Here is a 23,264-nt window from a genome sequence, read left to right as displayed (position 1 = left end):
AATACCACAGGACCAGTACCCCCACCTCACATCTGGTGGGGAAGCTGGCCTGCAGGGAGGGGGATGAGCCCTTGAGTTTACACTGGTCTCCTCTCGGTACCCCTCTCTACTAGTCTTGGGGTGACATGAGAAGTAGAAACGGTAGGAGATGTAGGGAGAGGAATGGGTGAAGAGATTGGGCCCAGACAGCTGTGGACGTAGGGCCATGGGTTAGGTGTTCACAGGTGCTCGAGCACCAAGCATCTTGCTGGGTGGCTGCTCCCTGGCAGCCAGTCCTTTGTAAGGGACATAAGCCTAGCCCTTGTAGGTCAGCGGGGAACAAATGGTGTAGACTTTAGGTGATACTTAAGAGCACATATTCAGGAGCCAGGCTGCATGCATTGGAATCTGAGCTTCACCCACAAGCCGTCTGACCTTGGGCCAGTTGCTCCAAGCCTCAGTTTCCTCATTTGCTAAATGAGAGTCACAGTGGGACCTATCATATAAGGTTATTATGAGCAGTTAATTAGATAATACACACAGAAAGTGCCAGAACAGCGTCGGGCATGCAGCAAACGTGTTCATTACTGTTATGAAACCCATCCATGTCTTATCTTCTCTCAAGATCCTAAGTTCCTCAGGGATATTAATTTCTTGTTTTTCTCACTGTAGGTCAGTGTTGGTGATAAGAAAATGAATGAGTGAATGGAAAATAAACTTCTTTATAAATCGCCAGTGAAGAAGAATTTATTAACAGTGCTTAGACATACATGATTTTATGCATTTACTGAGGCCCAACCCTTCAGTGTGACTAGACAGATACATACCCACAACTCTGCACACTTCCTTCCCCACACGCTCCCCCATCTCCTCTCCCCTCCCCCATGTACCTGCCTCCCCTCTCCATCCGCTCCTCCTCCCCCATCTACCTACCCACACTCCTCTCCATCCCCTCCCCCTCCCCATCTACCTACCCACACCCGCACACCCCCATACCCACACCCCTTCCCCTACCCTCCCACACATCCATACCCCACTACTACACCCCGCGCACACACCCACATCCCCATCCACACAAGCATGTGTGCATGTACACACACACACACACACACTCACACTCACACAGGCACACACATACTCTCATCCTGAAGCAATCTAAGGAATATATTTTCCTTCCACATCCATCCTTTGGGTGAGTCAGGAAAAGTAAATGTGCCTGCAGGCTGCTTTGGATCTTCGGCCTTACCCCTTTCTGTCCCCTCTCTCCCCACTTCTCTCTACCAGTTCCTCTCTCAGTCAGAAGAAAAGGCCATTGGAGGTCTGGACCTAAGTTTCTCTGAGGACACTGAAACGAAGCCGCAGTTCAGAGGTCGCCAAGAGTCAAAGTCACCTTTAATTTCCTCATTACAAGGAAAAACTCATTTCTCTTTGGCTGCCTGGACTGAAACTATTCTCAACCCCAGAAGGTAGAGCGAGGCCAGCTCCAGAGCAATTCATTTACACCTGGAGTTTTTCCCCTTCAGGGGAGAGTCTCACTAGTCTTAGCTCATCTCTGCAATGGTTTTCACATTGCCTAGGAGACAGAGAGAAGAAAACTAACTTATATTTAAGACAAATATTTGTTATAAATATTTAACAAATGTTTATATTTGAGTGACATCACTTAAACCTCATAGCACTATGAGGTTGGGTAGTTCTTCATTTTACAAATAAGGAAACTGAGCACAGAGGTGTTTGGTAACTTGTCTATAGTCACACAGTACGTACATAGTGGAGCACAGACTCTTCTGACTCCGAAACCACAACTAAAAGTTGAAAGAGCCTCTCTAGAATCTTAGGTCCAGGGAACAGCTTTGCCACAGAGCCTGGCTTACACTGCCCTGACGACACACGACGCCCTTTCCTGGGAGGGGCTTCAGTATGAGATCACAAGTGACAGCCCTGCCTTTCTGGGGGGATACAAGCACTTCCTCTTGATTCTGACAAGAAGCTTTTCCCACTCTCCCATCCACCTACCCAATCACGCTCTCACCTGCTCTCCCACCCGCCCATTCACCTCCCTACCCACGCACTCCCCCATCCGCCCTCCCATCCGCGCCCCCATCCAACTTAAACTTTTCTTTTCTTTTTTTCTTTTCCCATTTTATTTTTTTAATTTAAATTCAGTTAATTAACATATAATGTATTATTAGTTTCAGAGATAGAGGTCAGTGATTCATCAGTCTTCTATAACACCCAGTGCTCGTCACATCACGAGCCCTCCTCAATTTCCGTACCCAGTTACCCCATCCCCCTACCCCACCCCCCTCCAGCAACCCTCAGTTTGCTTCCTATGATTAAGTCTCTTATGGTTTGTCTCCCTCTTTGATTTCTTCTTGTTTTATTTTTCCCTCCCTTCCCTGATGATCCTCTGTTTTGTTTCTTAAATTCCACCTATGAGTGAGATCATGCAATAATTGTCTTTTTCTGATTGACTTATTTCACTTGGCATAATACCCTAAGCCCCAATTTACTCATCCTTAAAATGGGGACAGTTGACATAATGCAAAACATGTTTATTACCTGACATATAGTAGGTGCATTAATGTTTACTCTATGGATGTCTTTTGCTTTGTTAAGGAGCAAAAGGAGGATTTTAATTCTTCAAAATGTCCCATTCTTGTGGCTGAATCATGCTTAATGAGCTCTGTCCTTTGATTTATTGCTCTGGGGGCCTGGGACCATGGGAGTGCACTGGGTCCTTTTTGAGGAGATGTGTCTCTCTGGCTTCCACAGAGAACAGTAGGGAAGTCCTACTGAGAAGCAAGGGGAACAAAAGTCAAGAGTGGCCTGCAGGCTGGGTCTTCAAGGAGCCAGCCCTGGGGGGTGGGGGCTGAGGAGCAGGAAGTTTAGATTAGCTTCCTCACCTTTCCTCCAGACTCTGTTTCTCAAGAAGGAAGCTTATGCAACATTGAACTATAAAAATCCACAGCTGGAGCTTTGATGTGTCTTCTTTGCAAATAGCCACCCCCCCCCCCCGCCCCGCCACCGCCACCCCGGCCCTCGGGGAGAAGGAGCTAGAAGGCTTGAGGCCTGTGTTTGGACTGCTGTGACTCAAACTGGCCAGGCTGCAGCCTATATTGTCTCCTGGAAATGATCGTTGTGGAAATGGTTACGCCTGACATTCGTCTGGCACTTTAGAGTTTGCACAGAGTTCCCACATGCGCCATCCCATCCCAAGCCTACGTGGCGGGAAGGACAAGCATTTTTAGACTGTAAGGGATCAGAATATGCCACCCCAAAGTATGCCATTTTGTCATAAGGATTATCCTGGGCTGAAGACAACTGAAAAACAGCAAACACCAAAAAAGCGCCCTGCCTTTACCCCCTGATTGCCTAAAAGCAGAACATGGATTTTCATTTGTAAAGGTATCTCCCTCTCCTGCACCCTGAAAAGGAGGACCCAGGAGGACAACTCTTAAACTCTTCATTGCAAGAGATAACTCTAGACTCTTAGCAGCTCACACATGGCACCAAGAGGAATGACAACACACCTGCTAAAATAGCCCTTATCTTCTAATCGTTTCCCCATTTGTTTATCTCCCTATCCACAGTATGCACCCCCTGATAGCTTAGACCTCTCTTTCTGTGTCTTGTCACTGCTCTACAAATTTATTGTCCTTCATTAAGATGCTATACAATATATGTCCCAAGCTCTAACCACCCTTTTGAGTCACTCATTACTAAGTTTTTCCCACGTGTATGCATGCTGCACACACTCATAAACTCTTGTTTGTTTTTTCTCTCACTAATCGGTCATTTGTCAGTTTAATTTCCTGGGTGAACTGTAAGGTGGAGGAAAACATTGCCTATCATAGAGATGAAGAAAATAACATAGCGTCCAACTGGTTGCCCCCCAGTCACTGAGGCTCCAGCCCTGATCTGCCTCCAGATCCAGAGCCCTTCGCACCATTCCAGAGGTCCTCTTTTTACCAGGCGCCTGGACACTAGGAGTTTTCTCACCACGTTTTAGGCAGCCTGTGACTTCCAAACTCCCTTGGAGAGACCTCTCTTAGTTTTTTGTTGTTTGCAGTTTTTAATTCATTCAGATCTGTTCTACAAAGCATCTGCCTTGTACCAGGAAGCTCAGTGTTCTGAGCAAGTGCAGGCCATTACAATTCAGAGGATAAGAGGCATGATCAGGAGCAGTTTGCTCCGGGAGCATCATGTTACCCTGCCAATAGCCTCCTGGAGGAAGTGACTCAGCACTTAAGACCTACAAGATAAGCCAGAGTGATTCGGGCAAAGGGAGCAAGAAGAGAGGGTTCTGGGTAGAGGGAACCCCACCAGTGAAGAACCAAGATGCGAAGAGCTTGGTGAGTTGGGGAAGCTGAAGAGGTTCAGTAGCTGGCCAGTGGAGTAGAAGGAGGCCGGAGGGGATTGGGGAGCGATGAGATGCAAGGCTGAAGAGGGGCAGGGGGACAGATGACAGAGGTCTTAGACAAAAAAGTTGAGGAGTTAGTCTTTATCCTAAGAGCAGGAAGCCTTTGGAAGGTTTTAGCAGGGGCTTCTGATGGTGACATTTCCATCTGACTGAGTGAGAAGAATGTTTTGGAAAAGGCGGGAGGCGAAGGGCTCAACCAGGGGGTTTGTTTTTCAGTGTTTTTCCAACATGTCTTCAGCACTAGACCAAGAACTCCTGGAAAGCAGAGAATGAGTCAAAAGATATGGTCCTCAAGTTGCTTGTGCTCCTACAGAAGCATGCTTCTGGAAGAAACAAGGCTTTATAATTATCACTAGACATTGGGTGCCCCCCGTGTGTCAGGCAAAGCCCAGATAGACTCAGGCCCGCCCCCAAGCAGCCCACAATCTAGTGTGGCCTGTAGTCCAGAAAACCCCGCCCAGCTATCTGCATCAAGTCCCACGGGGACACCGTGTGAGTGCATGGCTGGCTCTGTAGCCATTGGAAAGGCTTCTCAGGGGAGGTGGCATCTGAGCTGGGTCTTGAAGGATGGGGAGGAGTTTGTTGAGTGGCTAATTTTTGATCAAGTAATGAAGATCTCAACTTTCTTAAGGGACAGTAAAGTGAGAGGTTAAAGTGGCACACTGGGAGATATTTGTAATGACTTCCCCATGCCTGCTTCCTTGCTCTTATAGGTGACACCTGAACCCGCCCCCCATCTCATCCCCAGCTGCCGACGCAGCAGCACTGGGACTTCAAATCTGTCCTGTCCCCTGACACCTTCTTAACATAAAAACGTGAAGGAAACTTGGTAGAGTATTGCCATTAAGAGCAGATGGACCTGGCTTCAAATCAGGCTGCTGCCACATCAACTTATTAGACAAGTCACCCTGACTTACTTAGACCTTCGGTTTCCTCATCTATATGATGGGGGTAGTAGCAGTCTCCACATGGCGACATTGATGGGAAAATTCCTGTATAGTTAGGACACCATGGCGTCTCAGCTCCAAAACCCTTCTGTACTCTGCTTTGTGATGACCGGGCTGGGTCTCCGCGAATCCCGTTTCTGCTGGTCCAGCTGGCTCCCTCTTAAGTTCTGCGAGTGGGGGGTGCTGGGGGGGCTGCACAGCTGAAGGGGGACGATAAGACTTCTGCCTTCCTGTCTGCTTCCTGTGGGCTTTCTATCTGAAGGAAGAGATCAAGAAGGCTTCTCAGGGGAGATGGCATCTGAACTGGGTCTCGAAGCAGGGAGGAGTGGCTCTGACCATCACCCCAGCAAGGCTTTTTCACGTAGCAACGGCAAAGGCCTTCCCCTTGCAGTAGCTGAAGCCGGTTTGTAGTTTTCAACAACGCATTAGGTTCATGCATCCAATCAGGGACACCAGCTCCAGTCTGGCTGTGCCCCCCGTTCCGGTCTGGAGCTGGTGTCTGAGTTCCAACTCACGAGGTCTCTCTACCGAGCCTCTAACTTAATAATCACAACTTTTCCCCTTGTGGTCCCTTATCCGTAGGGTGATAGCTGCTTTCTGCAGTTGCTAGCTAGGTTATACTTTATAGTGCTCATCTTACCCTTTCAGTTACCCAGTTAACGACTTTATACCCAGTTAACAATCCTCTGTTAATTCTCTCTGTTCGGGTCGCTGATGTGGTTTCTGTCTCCTGGCTGCATCCTGATTCTTATAATTAACTGAGAAGCTATGTATTAAGTATTTGGTGCATACTAAACTCTCAATGAATGCCGCTTTTTCTGTGATCCCTTATGGATTCCTAACGTTCATTCATTTATTCCTTCATTCATTCAGCATATGTTGCTTCCTACTATGTGTCAGGCCACATGTGAGGTACTGGAGTGCAGAGCTGAATAAGGCACAGTCCCGCCCTCAGAGAGCCTACAGTCTGAGTGGAGGAGACAACCAAGGACACGAGCCCCCCTCAGCAGTGGTTCTTGGTGCCTCTTCCACGGAGCTCCCATTGCTGATCTCACTGCCTAGTTACTCCATGTCCCAGAGCACCCAGAATCACGATGTCTGACCACACAAGTATTCGTCATCTGATATATTTTCAAACACCTGTTGAGAGACCTCCAGAATTAAGACTTGCGGTAAGGTTGACTTGATGCTATTTCATGTTGTTATTATTTATTTGCACATCTTACCACCCTTCTTAGATGGTAAATTACTTGAGATTTCCCCAAATGCCTGGGATATGATAGGATAACCCATAAAAGATGATGAATGAATGAATTCATCTATTCGATAAATATCCCTTGAGCTCTTCCTATGAAGCAGGCACGGGAATAGGTACTGGGAAGACCAGGACAAAGAAAATCGATGGGGTCTCTGCCCCCAGTGAATGGATGTCTGTCTGGTTCAGCAACTGCAGCTGCACAACCTCTGAGGACCCAGACCTTCATTGGGCTAGAAGTGCTTCCATCAGCCTGGTCTAAAGCAGACTTTTAGGCACATCCTCTGCTTCCTTCCTACGGAGCCAGCCAAGTCTTCGGGGGTAGATGGCTGCCACTCAGATGATGTCCTGAGTGCTGGAGGCCAAAGGCTATATTTAAATACTAAACATTTGCATTTTTAATGTTGACTGGAATTGGCAAGGCTGTGATAACCTTTCCAAACTGATATTGGTTTTTACATGATTGAAACAGGCCTGGCCTCAGGCTTTTCTTAAATGGAAAATTTAAAGTATTTTCAATATCAGCGAGAGTGCAGAACCATCTCAGAACACTGTGCCCTGTTTGTATTCTCAGAAAATATCACCTCCCTCCCTTACGCACACTCAGCACAGTTTGCCTTGTCAACATATCAGGGCCTTCCCAACCTTCATTGGGTCCTCTTCACCCTCCTGGAGGGTAGACAGTATGAGGACTGCCTGTCCTGTCTCACTGGGTAGGGAGTGTGGGGGGGCAAGAAGGGAGGGAGTAGATGCTCAGAAGAATTTAGGGAAGCCCAGAGGTGCAGTAGAAAGAGTTTTGGCCTTAGAACTGGCTCTAAATATCTAAATACCTACTCTATACCTCGAGACCTGGGTGGCTTGGACAAATTGCTTACCTCTCTGCTCCTCCTTTTCCTCATCTATCATGTAGGAATAAAAATGCTATTTCATGGGTTTGCGTGACATTCAAGTGCAGTAATCTGTAAACTTAACACCTCATGCCTGGTGTTTTGTTAATGCTCAGTGGACATTAGTTCTTGCCCTTCCCCTGGCAGTGACCTGTGTAAAGTAATATATCAAAATCAGGATCCAAGCTCCTGGTTCCCAGGCCTCTTTCCAAGAGGCACACTGGGCACAAATACGCCAGAACATACATTTTGGGTTAAAAGCAGGATTCATTGCCATCTTCGTTCTACTGTGACTACTCTCATTAACTGAATATGCCATGACAGCCCGTCTGAAGACTTCTCGGCATCTATATTTTTCCTTCCCTGTTTTCATTGTAGTGAAAGTCTCTGCACTCTCCAGTATGGTAGCCAACAGCCACGTGTGGCTGTTTAAAATCTTTCTGTGCGGCTATTTAAATTTAAATTACATTTACAGTTCAGTTCCTCAGCCACAGACGCCCCGTTCCGTTGCAAGGGCTCAGTGACCACATGCGGCTGGTAGCTCCGAGCTCACATACAGGCCTTTTCCCTCATGACAGGAAGTACTGTTGGAAAGTGGTAAATGAGACACAAAGAATAAGAGAGGAAAGAGAGCAAATAATAAGAGAGAGGAGAGGACAGGAGAAAAGAGGCAAATTGGTTTTCCAGAGCAATCCTCATTCATGCACATCTTTGTGTGTTAATCCAGGCATGGAAATCAATTTCTGTGTATTTGTACATTCTGATGAAAGAGGCACATTCTCTTCTCTGAAAGAGCCAGTGCCTGAGAATTTTTTAAATTTAGTTTCGCTCAACAAATACTATCATTTAAAACGCAGATATGACCATTTCATTTCCTGCTCAAAACAGGTCGGTGGTTTTTTATGGCCTACTGAAAAGCCCCAAATCCCCAGCATGTTTCCAGGCCACTCTCTCACTGTATTTCTCTGTCCCCACTCACCACAGACACACACAGGCACTTGCCCCGTCTTGCCTGATGACCCTTCTCTGATGCACCTCGTGTTCAACACTCCTTGCCTTAACTCATGCTGAACCCATCGCCTGGAATATCCAGAAAGGCATCATCTCTACCTATGGACGTTGGTCAGAACACAGTTCAAATGGTTCCTCCTCCCTCTGCCTTCCCCAGTTCTGCTAGTCTGATGTACTTCTATGTCCATCATTTTGTTTTTCAGAGCATTTGCCCATTTGTATCCATGTCTCTTTCCCCATATCCGTCCACTGTATCCCCCAGCAATAGTGATTCTCAAACTGTGTGTGGAAAAAAGACCAGATTTGTTTGGTTGTGTGTTTTTAGTCTTTGTAAATTTCCAATCCATTGCAGACTGATGATTTTGTAAAATAAAAGGAAGGTTTTTAAAAACACAAAGACACAAAATACAAGCCTTAGTTATTTTATTGTTAGATTCAAATTTCTAAAAAGGTTTCCCCAAACTCTTACTCTCAATTTCTCTTTTCTCATCTTTGATCAAAACTGTTTTCAGACCACCCTTGGAAGAGCGATGCCCTCCAGCCCTGGTGAGAAGCTCTGCACATGGACACACTTTATGGAATCCTTTGGAAACTTTCTGCCAGGGTTCTTCCAGATGTCTGAGGGGATGCACAGAGGAGTGTCTTTGTAGAGGGGGCCCGGCCTATGGTGATGCCTGCAGGCAGATTTGAGTGTAGATCCCAGCTCTCTAAGTAGCTTCATGATCCTTGCTGTGTGACTTGAATGTGGCCTTGACCCAAACTGAGTCCAAGATTCTTAGACTCCTTTGTGCCATGGATCTCACTGATGGTCTAGCAAGGCCTGTGGATCTCCTCTCAATGTTTTAATGTTTAATGTCTTAAATGCAGAAAATAAAAACCACAGGATTACAAAGGAAATCAGTTATGCTCAATACAATTATTCAAATGTGTGGTACCGAAATGTTCCTTTATTAACACATTAAAATAATGATATCTGGTGGTGAGCAAAATACCTACTATAATTCAAAGTATTGATGAGTATAAAACTATTTTTCAGGTTTTCTACAACTATACAGTGATTTGAAAATACCTGTGGTTTCCATTGTGATCATAGATATGGCTGATCATACTGTAATTTGTCACTTATGTTCAGGAACTGTTTAACTTCAGCAATTTTTTCCATCACCTGAGGTCCAGACAAAATGTCTCCTAACTCATTCATTGATCCAAAAGTATTTATTAAATACTTTCTATGTGCCAGGCATCATTCCAGGAAAGGCAAAGTTTCTGCCCTCACTGAGTTTTCATTCTTGCTGTGAGTCAGATAACAAATAAATTAATATGGGGCGCCTGGGTGGTGCAGTCCGTTGAGCTTCTGACTCTTGATTTTGGCTCAGGTCATGGTGTCGGGGTTGTGGGATGGAGTCCCATGCTCAGCACTGAGTCTGCTTGTCATCTCCCTCCCACTCTGCCCCTAGCCCCCTTCCCATTCACTTGTGCACACTCTCTCTCTCTCTCTAAAAAAAGAAATAAAATCTTAAAAAAAAACAAAGTAATGTAGTTGATTCTCCTTATTTGCAGCAGTTACACTGTATAAAGTCACTGTGAACCACTGCTCCTAGGGGAAATACAGGGTTAGGTTTTTGAGTCTCTGGTCACATTTTCATCAACTGATCAATACATAACCTTGTTTTATGTGTGTTTCTGTTTAAAGACACCTTATGTAATATATACTGTTAATTTGCTAACATTGCACTCATGGCCAACAGCACTGTAATTATAACTACGGGCCTGAATGAAGCTTATCTAGCACATATTTTATTTTCTCCATAAGGCTCACCACAGCCTATTTACACTTCAGACTATATGGCACTTCAGCACTATGCTTGGGGGCCATTTTAAACAGTAAAATCACCAAGAAAAGGCACAAACATGTGAAAACATGGCACTAAATAGACCATAAAAAAGATATTCACTTATGGTATAAGAGCTGAAACAAGAAGGCAGAGGGTTTCACCTCAGCTGGGAACATGCTCATTACGTGACTCAAATTTTTTCCTCTCTCTATGGGTGTCCATGAAAGACCACGAAAGCACCAGAAGAATTGATTTTAGGATCATAAATGAATTGTAACAAGTAGATGGATTCACAAAAACAGAATCCACAAATAATGAGGACCACCTATAGATTTACAATATCATGGTAGGTAGTAAGTGAAATAAAGAAAAATATCATATGGGGTGCCTGGGTGGCTCAGTTGGTTGAGCGACTGCCTTCAGCTCAGGTCATGATCCCAGGGTCCTGGGATCGAGCCCTGCATCAGGCTCCCTGCTCAGGGGGAAGCCTGCTTCTCCCTCTCCCACTCCCCCTGCTTGTGTTCCCTGTCTCACTGTCTCTCTCTGTGTCAAATAAATAAATAAAATCTTTAAAAAAAGAAAAAAGAAAAATATCACAGGATAAAGCTGGTGGTAGATTTAAGTGATCAAATATAGAGTATGTTCTGAAGATAGACAAGATTGATTTATGAATTGGATATGGAGTATGGCGGGGGGGTGAGTCCAAGATTTTTGTCTAAGCAAGTGGGTAACTGGTGATATTATTTGAGATTGACTGAGATTGAGAACAGTCAATAATTGAGCACCGACTACATGTTCTTTACTGCACATGATGCTTGAGTGGCAACAATGAACATACAGAGGCATGTTTCGCCGGAGTAACATTGGGAACAGCCCCTAGGAGGTATCACTGTTCTTTTATTTATAAACAGATTGTCCTCCAGTGCAAAAAAGGAACTGAGTCCTGCTCTGCACAGTAATGGGGCGTACCGACTCCATAGATAGGCGAGGCATTCTGGCAGTTGCAGAACTCTCTCCTGTAATAAGGGTTTACAGTGATTATACTGTGTCCAAAAAATATTGTCTGTCATCAGGAAACATGTATTTCCTTAATTTAGCCAGACCACTAATGAAATGGCTAAGGAGGACTAAAGCTCTTGCTGGTAGAATGTGGAAAAGGAAATCTAACCTGTAGGACCCTTACTCGTCTTTGACCATGGGACCTGGAAACCCCTTCCCCACATGGTTCTTGAGTCTTGATGACCATTGTTTGGAGCCCTGTGGCCTTACCTAGAAGTAAATAACTCAGATTTGGGGCATTACTTGGGGAGAAAATGGGGGATAAATGAGTTCAGTGATTGATATCCTTCCTTGAAGGTGGGAAGATAGCTCTTATTAGAAAAGTGGATGTTGATTCAGATGGACAGTGCTTGGGAGAGAAGATACAAACACAAAGGCAAAGGGAACCAGGTTAGAAGCAGGAAGTGCTCACCAGGAGATCCACTCTGTGAAGGGTCCAAGTCTAAGGGTGCCCAAGTCTAAGTTGTTCCAACCTTCCTGTGATGGAGGTCATGTATACCTGCATAGCGTGGAAGGGTAGCCTTGGGAAGACCTAAGAGGCCTGGTGGTCAGGGAAGGGAGACTGTGCCTCTCAATCTTCTGGTACCAGTGGGGAAGGTCTCATTCTGTCAGGTGACCATGAGTTTCAAATAGTGACCAGCAATAAAGAGGGGGGCCCACAGAGGAAGTGGGAGCACCTGGGAAATATGCATGATACTAGCGATAGTGGACAACCCAGAGAGAGACAGTGGTACCAGACCTGTTGGCCTGTAAGTTAAAGAAAGCTGTCCTCTGAAAGGGCAAGTGGGTGCCTGACATCTGAATTACACATTCCTGCCCCTCCCCTCCACCATTAAGCTGTGAGTCTCTTTTTTTAATTATTATTTTTATTGACGTATAATTGAAACACACTGTTAAATTAGTTTCAAGGGTAAAACATAGTGATTTGACAACTCTATGCATTATGTTGTGCTCACCACAAGTGTAGCTACCATCTGTCACCATACAAGTCTATTATCATACCATTGACAATATTCCCTATGCTGTACCTTTCAACCTGTGACTTATTCATTCCATAACTGGGAGCCTGTATCTCCCACTCCCCTTCACCCATTTTGCCTGCCCTCCAACCTCCTCCCCTCTGGCAACCATCATTTTGTTCTCTGTATCTAAGAGTCTGTTTGTGCTTTTTTGTTGTTTGCTTGCTCGTTCATTTGTTTTGTTTTTTAAATCCTACAGATGAGTAAAATCATATGCTATTTGTCTTTCTCTGACTTATTTCATTTAGCATAATATCCTCTAGGTCCATCCATGTTGTTGCAAATCTTTTTTATGTCTGAGAAATATTCCATTGTATACATACCACATCGTCTTTATCCGCTCATCTGTCAATGGACACTTGGGTTGCTTCCATATCTTGGCTATTGTAAATAATGCTGCAATAAACATAGGGGAACACATACCTTTTCGAATTGGTGTTTCATTTTCTTTAGATAAATACCAGTAGTGGAGTTAGTGGATCATATGCTAACTCTATTTTTATGTTTTTGAGGAGTCTCCATACTGTTTCCACAGTGGCTCCACCAATTTTCCCACCAACAGGTACAAGTGTTCCTTTTTGTCCATATCCTCACCAACACTTGTTATTTGTTGTCTTTTTGATTCTAGCCATTCTGACAGACGTAAGGCGACATCTCATTGTGGTTTGATTTGCACTTCCTGATTATGAGTGATGTTGAACATCTTTTCATGTGTTGGCCATCTGTTTGTCTTCTTTAGCATATGTATATTCAGGATCTCTTCTCTTTTTTAAATTGGATTATTTGTTTTTTTGGTGTTGAGTTGTATACCTCTTTTATATATTTTGGATATTCGTCCCTTATCAGCTATATCATTTGCAAATATCTTCTCCCATTCAATAGGTTGTCTTTTTGTTTTGTTGATGGTTTCCCTCATGGTGCAAAAGCTTTTTATTTTGATGTAGTCCCAACGGTTTATTTTTGCTTTTGTTTCCATTGCCTGAGGAGACATATGTAGAAAAATGTTACTAAAGCCAATGTCAAAGAAATTACTGCCTATATTTTCTTCTAGGAGTTTTATGGCTTCAAGTCTCATGGTTAGGTCTTTAATCTATTTTGAGTTTATTTTTGTGTATGGTGTAAGAAAGTGGTCCACTTTCATTCTTTTGCCTGCAGCTGTCCAGTTTTCCTAGCACGATTTGTTGAAGAGACTGTCTTTTCCTTATTGTATATTCTTGCCTCCTTTGTCATAGATTAATTAACCATACAAGCTTGGATTTCTGGGCTCTCCATACTGTTCTCTTGGTCTGTGTGTCTATTTTTATGCTAGTGCCATACTGTTTTGGTTACTACAGCTTTGTAAATTATCTTGAAATCTGGAATTGTGATACCAAGGTGTGAGCTTCTTGAAAGCAGACAAAATTCCTTATTATCCTTAGTCTCCCCAGTGTCCTGTCCAGGACCTGGCACACAGGGAACTCAATAGCTATTTGAATGAAAGATGGAGGAAGAAAAGAAAGATGGAAGGGAGGAAGGAAGGAAAGGGGCTGCTAGAGACACTGAGGAGCTCCAAATAATAGAATTTTACAGCTTCAAGGTCCCTTAAAAATTATACATTACAATCCCTTGTTTACAGATTTAAAAGTTATATAATATCTAATTCATGCATTCTCTCATTCATTCATGTATGTGTCTAAGAGACATAGATTGAGTATCTGTCTCCTCAACAACCAGGCACCAAGTTTGGCACTGGGAATGCTAAATGAATGGATGATGTCTGCTCACTCTCAGGCAGATACAACCATCAACATGTTGTATATGCAGCAAGAACACAAATATGAGGGCACAGAGGAAAGAGTAGTTTATTCTGCCCGAGAGCGGAGATCAGAGCTAGAGGGGAGGGAAAGGTCTCACGAAGAAGACGATAGTTGTGCTGGACCATGGAGTCTGGCTAGGGCTGGGCAGAGGGGAGCGGGAAAGAGGAAAGTCAAGGGAATAGAAGGAACAAAGGCACGAAAGTGAAGCCTCTGTCTGGAGAATGGCAGGTGGTCACCTTGCCGGAAATTTAGGGACATAGGGGAATAGTGGCTGTGGGGGTGGTGGGAAGTTTCGGGTTCAGATGACTAAACAGATGTTGATGCCATTCACTGAGAGAGGAGATTCAAGAAGTAGGGTAAGTTAAGGGCAAGAAGCAAGAATTCAGTTTAGCACATTCCCATAGGACAACTAGGAAGATGCCAGTTTCAACCAAAATATGTCTGAAGCTCAGGAGAGTGGATTTGGGAGTCATCGGGGTGTGGGCGGTATTGGAAGCCACGGGGATGGATAATTGGCCTTCAGGCTGGTTGGGGAAGTGAGGGTGGCCTACACCAAGCATTAGAAACTACCACCTGGTCAGTTGGATATGACAAAATGTCCGGATATGGGATGCTGTCAGGAAGAAGAGAGATGAGTAAGAGCTGGAATTGCTAAAAACCTCTTCCTAGAGAAGATGGCTTGAATAGACCTGGCAGGATGTGCAGGATTAGGAGGCCAGGAGGAGGGTGTTGCAGGCGGGAGAGAGCAGTGGGTGTGGCTACCAAGCCGGAAGGAGATTAGCCCCAGAAGTGCATTCCGGGGCGATGGGACAGCCAGCGAGAGAAACAAGGAACTGATTAAAAAACCCACCTCGGTTGCCTTTGGGGAGCAGGGTGGAAGAGACACCTCTCTATAACCTTTTGCATCTTTGGAGTATTTTTACCTTGTGCACCGATTATTTCTTTTTAAAAACTGTTTAAATAAATCATTTGGCTTTGGCAGACCAAGAGGCAAGTCTGGTGCAGAAGGGAATCAAATGGATTCCATATCTAAGGGTCTGATTCCTGGGCAGCCTTTTAGGCAGGAGAGCAGGACTGTCTCTGACTGAGGGACCAGGATTGGTGGCTGTAGGGCTGTAGCTCTGAGTGTCCACCCCAGGGGGATCTTTTGCATGGGTTTGGTCACTGGGGAAGCTGAGTAAGTGAATGAACTCTCTAGAGAGCAGCTGAAGACAGATGAGAAGTAGCTGCACACTGAGCTGGACAGCTTCCAGGCACACAGAAGTTCGCCTGAAAGGTGGACCGATGGGTCAGTGCTGAATTCTAATCTCAAAACTTTGTCTTGTTACTTGTGTGCCTAGGACCCGGTTATGCTGCAATCCCAATGGCTTGACAATCAACAAATCTTACGTAGAGTTGTTGTGAAAATTAAATAAGATCATCACCATCCAACGTTTTTGAAAACTTACTATGTGCTGAGCTATGTTGCACACCTAGTTTAATCCTCATAAAAACCCTATAAGGTGGTTTCCATTATTTTCCCCCCTCTTCTAAATGCAGAAAATAGGCACAGAGAAGTTCACTGGCCCAAGATCACACAATGAGAAAGTAACTAACCCAGATGGACACTCAGGCTCCCTCGCTCTAATGGACACTCAGGCTCCCTCGCTCTAGAATTTAGTCTCTACGTTAAAATACTCACTTAGCCCAGGGCAAGACACATAGTGAGGTTAGGCTAAGTAATGCTGCAGTAAGAAACAATGCCAAAGTCTCCGAGACATAACACACAAAACTCTTTTCCTCCGTCATACTCCAGGTTTCGTGCAGAGTGGCAAGTGTGGCCCTTTGTTTTTTTTGTTTTTTAGTATTATTATTATTATTTAAAGATTTTATTTATTTATTTGACACAGAGAGAGACAGCGAGAGAGGGAACACAAGCAGGGAGAGTGGGAGAGGGAGAAGCAGGCTTCCCGCCAAGCAGGGAGCCCAATGCGGGGCTCGATCCCAGGAACCCGGGATCATGACCTGAGCCGAAGGCAGACGCTTAACAACTGAGCCACCCAGGCGCCCCTGTTTTTTATTATTTTTTTAAAATTTTTATTTATTTATTTGACAGAGAGAGCAAGAGAGCACAAGCTGGGGGAACAGTAGAGGGTGAGGGAGAAGCAGGCTCCCCGCCAAGCAGGGAGCCTGATGCGGGGCTCGATCCCAGGACCCTGGGATCATGACCTGAGCCGAAGGCAGATGCTTAATCATCTGAGCCACCCAGGCGCCCCAAGTATGGCCCTTTGTAGCCACTCCTAGACACAGGTGACAGAGGCTTCATCTTACCATGTGCTTCTGCGCTCACTGAGGCAGGAAAAGGGAAAGAGGATGCTTTCACTCAGCACCACACACATTACTTCTGCTCTTTCATTTGTCAAAGCTAAGGCAGGAGGGAAATGAAATTTGACCTTATGTCCTGAGGCAAGAACCAGAATATTTATTAATAGCCTAATGAGTGCACACAGGCATTCGTTAAATGTTGATTGAATTGAAGTTGAATGACCAGTCTGGACCAGATGGAGTGAACTCTGTCTCACCTAGCTCGATGATAAAGTTTTTGGGAGTTTGCAAACATAAGCACTATCAGTTCTGCACAGAAGGCCGCCAGAGAACCACTGCATCACAAATTCTGCATGTCAGGCATTTCTCTGTACGGTCTACGTGTTGCCAAGAGACCACAGAGGGTTCTGGTTATGAGACTTGAACATTCCTGGAAAATGTAATTACTGACTTCCAACCACTGCCATTCATCCCCTCACCCCATCCCAGACCACCCTTTTGTGATTGTTTTTTCCTTTTGCCTTTCTAAATTTTCCCCTGTCACGTTCTTCCATAAACTTACATGAGGCACACCCGAAAGAAATATGGCAAGCTTGTGAGGTAGGAATTCTCGAAACCATTTTCAAGGGTGCATTTCAATGGTAATAATTCCATTCACCATGTTGTGCAATCATCACCACTACCTATTTCCAAAACTTTTTATCACCCCAAACAAATATTCTGTACCTGTTAAGAATGAACTCCCCATGAAGGCTGAATCTTTTCTTCTCACTTTAAAGACAAGGATATATAAGGGTAGGCTCTTTGCCCAGAGTCTCCCAGGAAGAAACTGACAGAGACAGGATTTCTGACTTTAAGGCTCAGGGTTTTCTTACTACCTTCTGAAACCTCTCTAATAAGATCTAGGATAGTCACTCATAGTAGGATGGTGCCAACCATCTGCTGAAGGTGGGGTACATTTCCTAAACTGGTGGGTGCCCCTTCAGGGGTCTGAGGAAGAAACCGTCCATTCCCTCAGGAACATTCCACTGACATTATTGAATAGTCGTGGGGTGCTGTGGATTCAAAGGCGAGTAAAAGCCTGGGCTGCAGGAGTTCACAACAGAGAAAAGTTAGGCAGAAGCTGCTTGTTTTCCCCCAGATCTGTTTCCCTTCTTCTTTAGTACAAAACAAAACCAAAACAAACAATACAGATTTTTAGCTGGGCTAATGGCTCCTAGAAATAAGATGACATTTCCTAACCTCTCTTGTTAGGAAGTGATGCCGGGACTATATAGCCACATGACTAAATTCTGGTCAATGAGATGTAAGCACAGGTGGTATGTGAAACTTCTGGGGAGTGTTTATAAAGAGAAGGAACCTATTTTTCTTCCATCACTCCCCCTACCCTGCTTCCTGCTGGCTAGAAATTGAACTGCACCAGCTGGAGCTCTGGCAACCATTCTGGGTCATGAAGTATAAGCCATTGACTGCGGATAGGGGAATGACAAGACGGAAGAAGTCCATGACAAAGTGGAATACTATACCATCCCTGGACTTCATATTTCTCATTTATAAGAGAGGAAAAAAGAAGTTTCTACATTATATGCATTTGTTAGCTTTGGCTGCATCACAAACTACTTTAAACTTAGTAGCTTAAAACAACAATTGTCTTATTTAGCTCCTGATTCTACAGGTCAGCTGTGTGGCTGGAGGATTGGCCGGAGCTGGATGGCCCACGTTGTCTTTATATGTCTGATTGATCCAGGGGACCCAGTGGGGATGGCTCATCTGTGTTCCATCTGGTCTTATCCTATGGTAGGTTAGCCTAAGCTTCTTCACATGGCAGTCTCAGGGTCCAAAAAAAGAGAGGCAAATGCTGATATGCAAGTGCTTTTCACACCTCCATTGGTGTCACATATGCTAATGTCCCATTGGCAAGTCACCCAAAGGCATAATTACCGAGGAGTGTTTGTTAAAGGCCATTATTCCGAAAATCTCCATTGTCTGAGCCACTGGTATTTTGGGATTTTCTGTCACATACCGAATCCAGCCCTACCTCGTATAGGCGGTAGGTGACAAGCAGTCAAGGACTGCTCTGTTCACATTTGCCAGCACATGAGTCTAAAAAGCCTTCGTGGTATTTTTCAATGTTCAAATCACAATGGCTTGAACCTCTATCATCTTACTTGTCTTTATCTCCTTATCGAAATCATTTTAGTGTTATTGAGACTTAACTATTGGATGGGAAACACAGATTTATAGTTTCGCTTTAAGGCAATACTACAAAACCATGAAAAGGTCACTGACTCTTGCAGTGGATTTTGTTTAATGATCAAAAACTAGGGTTTTTTTTTTTTTTTTTAAAGAGCCTCATGAACATTCACACTCCCATTTAAGCAATACTAGAGACTCCTAAAAAGGTGTCTGCACTGGGGACATCTATTCTTTCTCATCCTGCCTGATGCCCAGTCCTGAGAAAGCTGTCTGACGAGGGAGAAGTTCCTTGGTCACTGCTGAAGGCTCCTCGTGAAATTGCCACCAATCCAAGTAAGGCTGAATCTGTCTACTTTTGTAAATGGTGGCTGACATGCAAGCATTCAGGCTCTGTGGCTTTCCCAGTAGGACATCTGTTGCCTCTGGTCTGCCATGATCAGCCATGGCAGGAGTAGGTGGAGATGAACCAAAGACACCACACAGTTTTTCCTGTTTGGTTTAATCTAATCCCATTTTCCTGCTTGCAAAGGTAGGGCAAGTTTCCTGATAGAATCTGGCTCTGGACACCCTGGTGTACATGGTTTAAATTAAGAATATATAAATAAAACATCAACAGACATGCCAGTTAGGCAGAACAGAAGAAATAAAGACATGAGGTTGGGGGGGTGGGGAGGAAGGAGAAATAAACCTTTAGTTTGTCAACACACACCAAGATAACCAGCCGACTAGGACCACAAGAATTTCCTATGGATTTTTTTTTCTTCAAACATTTACTTCACACTACTCTAGGAGGTAGTGTGGTATAGCCATTAAATATAAGCCAGAAAATGGACTGGTTTAGAACTCAGGCCCTGTTACTTACAAATTTATGGAACATAGGCAAATGACTGAACATCGGTGTGCCTGCTTCCTTATCTGTAAAATAACCACCTCCCAACATTGGGCTGTTGCAAGGATTACATGAAAGACACAAACAAAGCCTTTAGAATTATGCAGGGCTCACAGTAAGCTCTCAGAAATATTAACTATTTCTGTTTTATTGTTATATTCTGGGCCCTGAGCCAGCCAGGGTTTTCAAGGACATAGTTCCGGCTCAGAGTGGTAGCTCAAGATGGTGAGAAGGTCATGGTCTCACTAGAAAGGCAGTTCGATGAGGGTAGGGTTGTTTTTCTGTTTTGTTTCATACTTTATTTCCAGGGCCTTGAATAGTGTCTGGACCATAGGAGGAGCTCAATAGATTTTAGGTGAATTAATTTAAACAATTCAGGAGCTGCGCTAAATTATACAGGATTCAGGTGGGGAGCAAAGGAGGGATGTCCATAAAATGATTATAAAAATCAGATCAGCGAGACAAGTAAGAAATAAAATAGGTGAAGAGCATATAGTCCTACCAGCCAGTAAAGAGGCATGAACAAAGTTACAATAAAGATTTTAAGATTTGACTACGTGGAATAACTTCTTGTGACTCATGATCCAAATCATAAGAAAATTTGGGGATTTAAATTTCCGTGACCTAAAGACAAGGTTGGGGAAGTGAACCTGAGTCTTGAGTAGCATCAGCCCAGAAGTACCATCCAACTTGCAGGCCAGAACCTCTGACTTTGAAACCTAAATCCTTAACGGGAGTCTTTGGCCAAGGCCCTCCGTTGGCCTGAGATGGTACATCTGCTCCCTGCAGCTGGGGAAGTGACTGCTACTCAGGGAATTTTACAACCAAGTACAGAGATAATAAAGTAAATTAAGCCCATGTGATTAATAATTTCTTGTGAGGTTTAGGAATAAGTTTTATCACTGTCATGAAAAATTGTATATAATAGTTATTTATGGTGTTTGAACCATTTAAGAAAATTTGACACATTGTGTTATTTTATTTTATTTATTTATTTTTTTTTTTTCCAAAGATTTATTTATTTATTTATTTGAGAGAGAATGAGAGAGCAAGCACATGAGAGGGGGGAGGGTCAGAGGGAGAAGCAGACTCCCTTCCGAGCAGGGAGCCCGACGTGGGACTCGATCCAGGGACTCCAGGATCATGACCTGAGCCGAAGGCAGTCGCTTAACCAACTGAGCCACCCAGGCGCCCCAACACATTGTGTTATTTTAATTGGAAATGTTACTTTTATTTTTTATTTATATTTTTAAAGATTCTATTTATTCATTTGAGAGAGAGACAGAGTGAGAGATGGAAAGAGAGAGCACAAGCAGTGGGAGTAGCAGAGGGAGAGGGAGAAGTAGGCTCCCTGCTGAGCAGGGAGACAGACATGGGGCTCCATCCCAGGACCCTGGGATCATGACCTGAGCTGAAAGCAGATGCTTAACCAACTAAGCCACGCAGGTGCCCCTGGAAAGGTTACTTTTAAAATGCATGAAGATTTGTCTAATTTTATAAACAGTATTTGTCTAAAAGATTGAAATTTTTTTTTAAAGGGAGGTTTTCTTTTTTTATTTTATTTTATTTATTTATTTGAGAGAGAGAGTACAAGCAGGGGGAACAGCAGGGAGAGGGAGAAGCAGGCTCCCACGGAGCAGAGAGGCTGACGCGGGGCTCGATCCCAGAACTCCGGGATCATGACCTGAGCTGAAGGCAGATGCTTAACCGACTGAACCACCCAGGTGCCCCAAGATTGAAATGTTTTGAGGACTTTTTAGACACCTTAGGTTTGTAACTAGAGTTTTCATGCTACAGAAGGTTTTCTTTGTCTTATCAGTGAATCAGCCTTGTTGAGCGTCTTGCTTGAGAGAATCAAGTATATTAAATTTGGGATTATAATTTGAAACGTTTAAGAGGATTTAATTACCATGATAGTGAAATGGGTTAATTGTTTCAAGAAATATCATCTGTTAAACTTAACTGAATGTTAAGGGACAAATGAAATTGAGCTTAAAGGCTTAAGAAAAGCTGTGTTTTAAATTTACAACTTTATTAAATGAACTATCCATGAAAACCAAGCAATTGCAAGTAACTCTTTCCATATAGAAAACCTCTGTCACATATTTAAAAAACTGAATTGACAAGAGAATGCTTCTAAAATCCACGAGATTGATTTTTTTCCTGTGAAAAGTGTTGCTGTTATGAGTCTTCCTGTCTTTTCTTGTATTATTAAAAGTAAAGAGTATGTAACCTTCATATAACTATTATTTTCAATGCTCTTAGTCTCCTCTAAATCTCACCTGCTCACCAGATTACCAGCTCCTCCAGGACAGAGACCATGCATCACAGACATGCAGCTCTGTAGTGTTCCTCCCCAGCTAACCGCAACATCCACCCCTTCTCAAGGTCAAACATTGTGCCCCTTGCCCCACATAATGGTCATTCAAAAAATCCCGTTTGGGGAAAGTCAGCATGAAGGGTGCTGATTCTTAGGGACAGTTCTGGAAATCTGTGGGAATATTTTAAATTGTTAGGGTTGTTGCAAAGCCACACTGGCACTGGATGGGTAAGAACCAAGGATGCTGAATTTTTCAAGATCGCAAGGATGATGTAAATTAAGAGAAGATTGTACTTTATTATATTTGAAACTTTACCAGGAGTTCTTTATCATTTTGGGGAAAAAAATCACATTACCAATAGCAAAGCAGCTCAAGGTGTTTGAATTGTGAGTCAATACAACACTAACGATTTGCATCTGTAAGTGTCTGTCATCCATGGTGATTTGGTACACAATTGCAAGCATATCAATTTATCCTAACCTGATTGAGGGCATTCCCAAGCTCTTACATATTGAAAGAGACGTTATTTAATTAAATAATACTACTTTTATTTCTCTGTTATATGTCACTCAGGCATTAGATTCACTTTTAAAAATCATGTTTATGCACAGGTTATATTGTCTCTGAACTCCATTCCGGAATAGTAAAGGAGCATTGCATAACATTTGTTGGGTCTGATAGGATTGCCAGCCACCGTTCACACCCTCAACCTCTTCTCTGAAAGTTCCTTTCACGTTCTTGAAACCTGGCTCTCTCCTGAGGACCCTGCTTCTTCCGTAACCCTTGCAAGTGGCAGTTGCTTCCTCCCCCTCCTCTTCCTCCCATTGGGCCCAGAAGCTATGTGTCTGCTTCTTCCTTGTTTCCAGGTCAGATCTTTGCTCCTCCCTCCTCTATGAAAATCTCCAGCATTAAAGCTCATAGCATCAGACAATAGCACTCACTTCTTACTGCAGGCAGGAGTCTTTAGACCCCTGGGTCTTTGGTCTTTTCTCCTTGATGATTTTAGTTCATGTTTATTGCCACTTTCTCCAAGAGTATGCCTATCTCAAATCTTGGTGATTTCAATATTCATAGAAAGAGTGGTGACTTTCAGGTAAAGCACAGGCAGAGACCAATCAGAAGCAAAGTTGTTCCCCTTGCAGGGCCTCAGCCTGCGCCAGGTATTACACTTTAATTGCTATAGGGAGGTCCTGGGGTCCTGGGGCAGGGGGCCAGGTGGCCAAGGCAATGGAGGAGCATCAGGATGGACTCATTAACCAACTGGTACAAAACAATGGCAACATTTTAACAACCGGAATGGATGTATAGATCCTACCAGCTGATTCCTCACCCTCTTCTTCCCA

This window comes from Phoca vitulina, unplaced genomic scaffold (genome assembly GCF_004348235.1).
Source record: "Phoca vitulina isolate PV1807 unplaced genomic scaffold, GSC_HSeal_1.0 scaffold2, whole genome shotgun sequence".
Lineage (NCBI taxonomy): Eukaryota > Metazoa > Chordata > Mammalia > Carnivora > Phocidae > Phoca > Phoca vitulina.
This window is presented reverse-complemented; position numbering follows the sequence as displayed.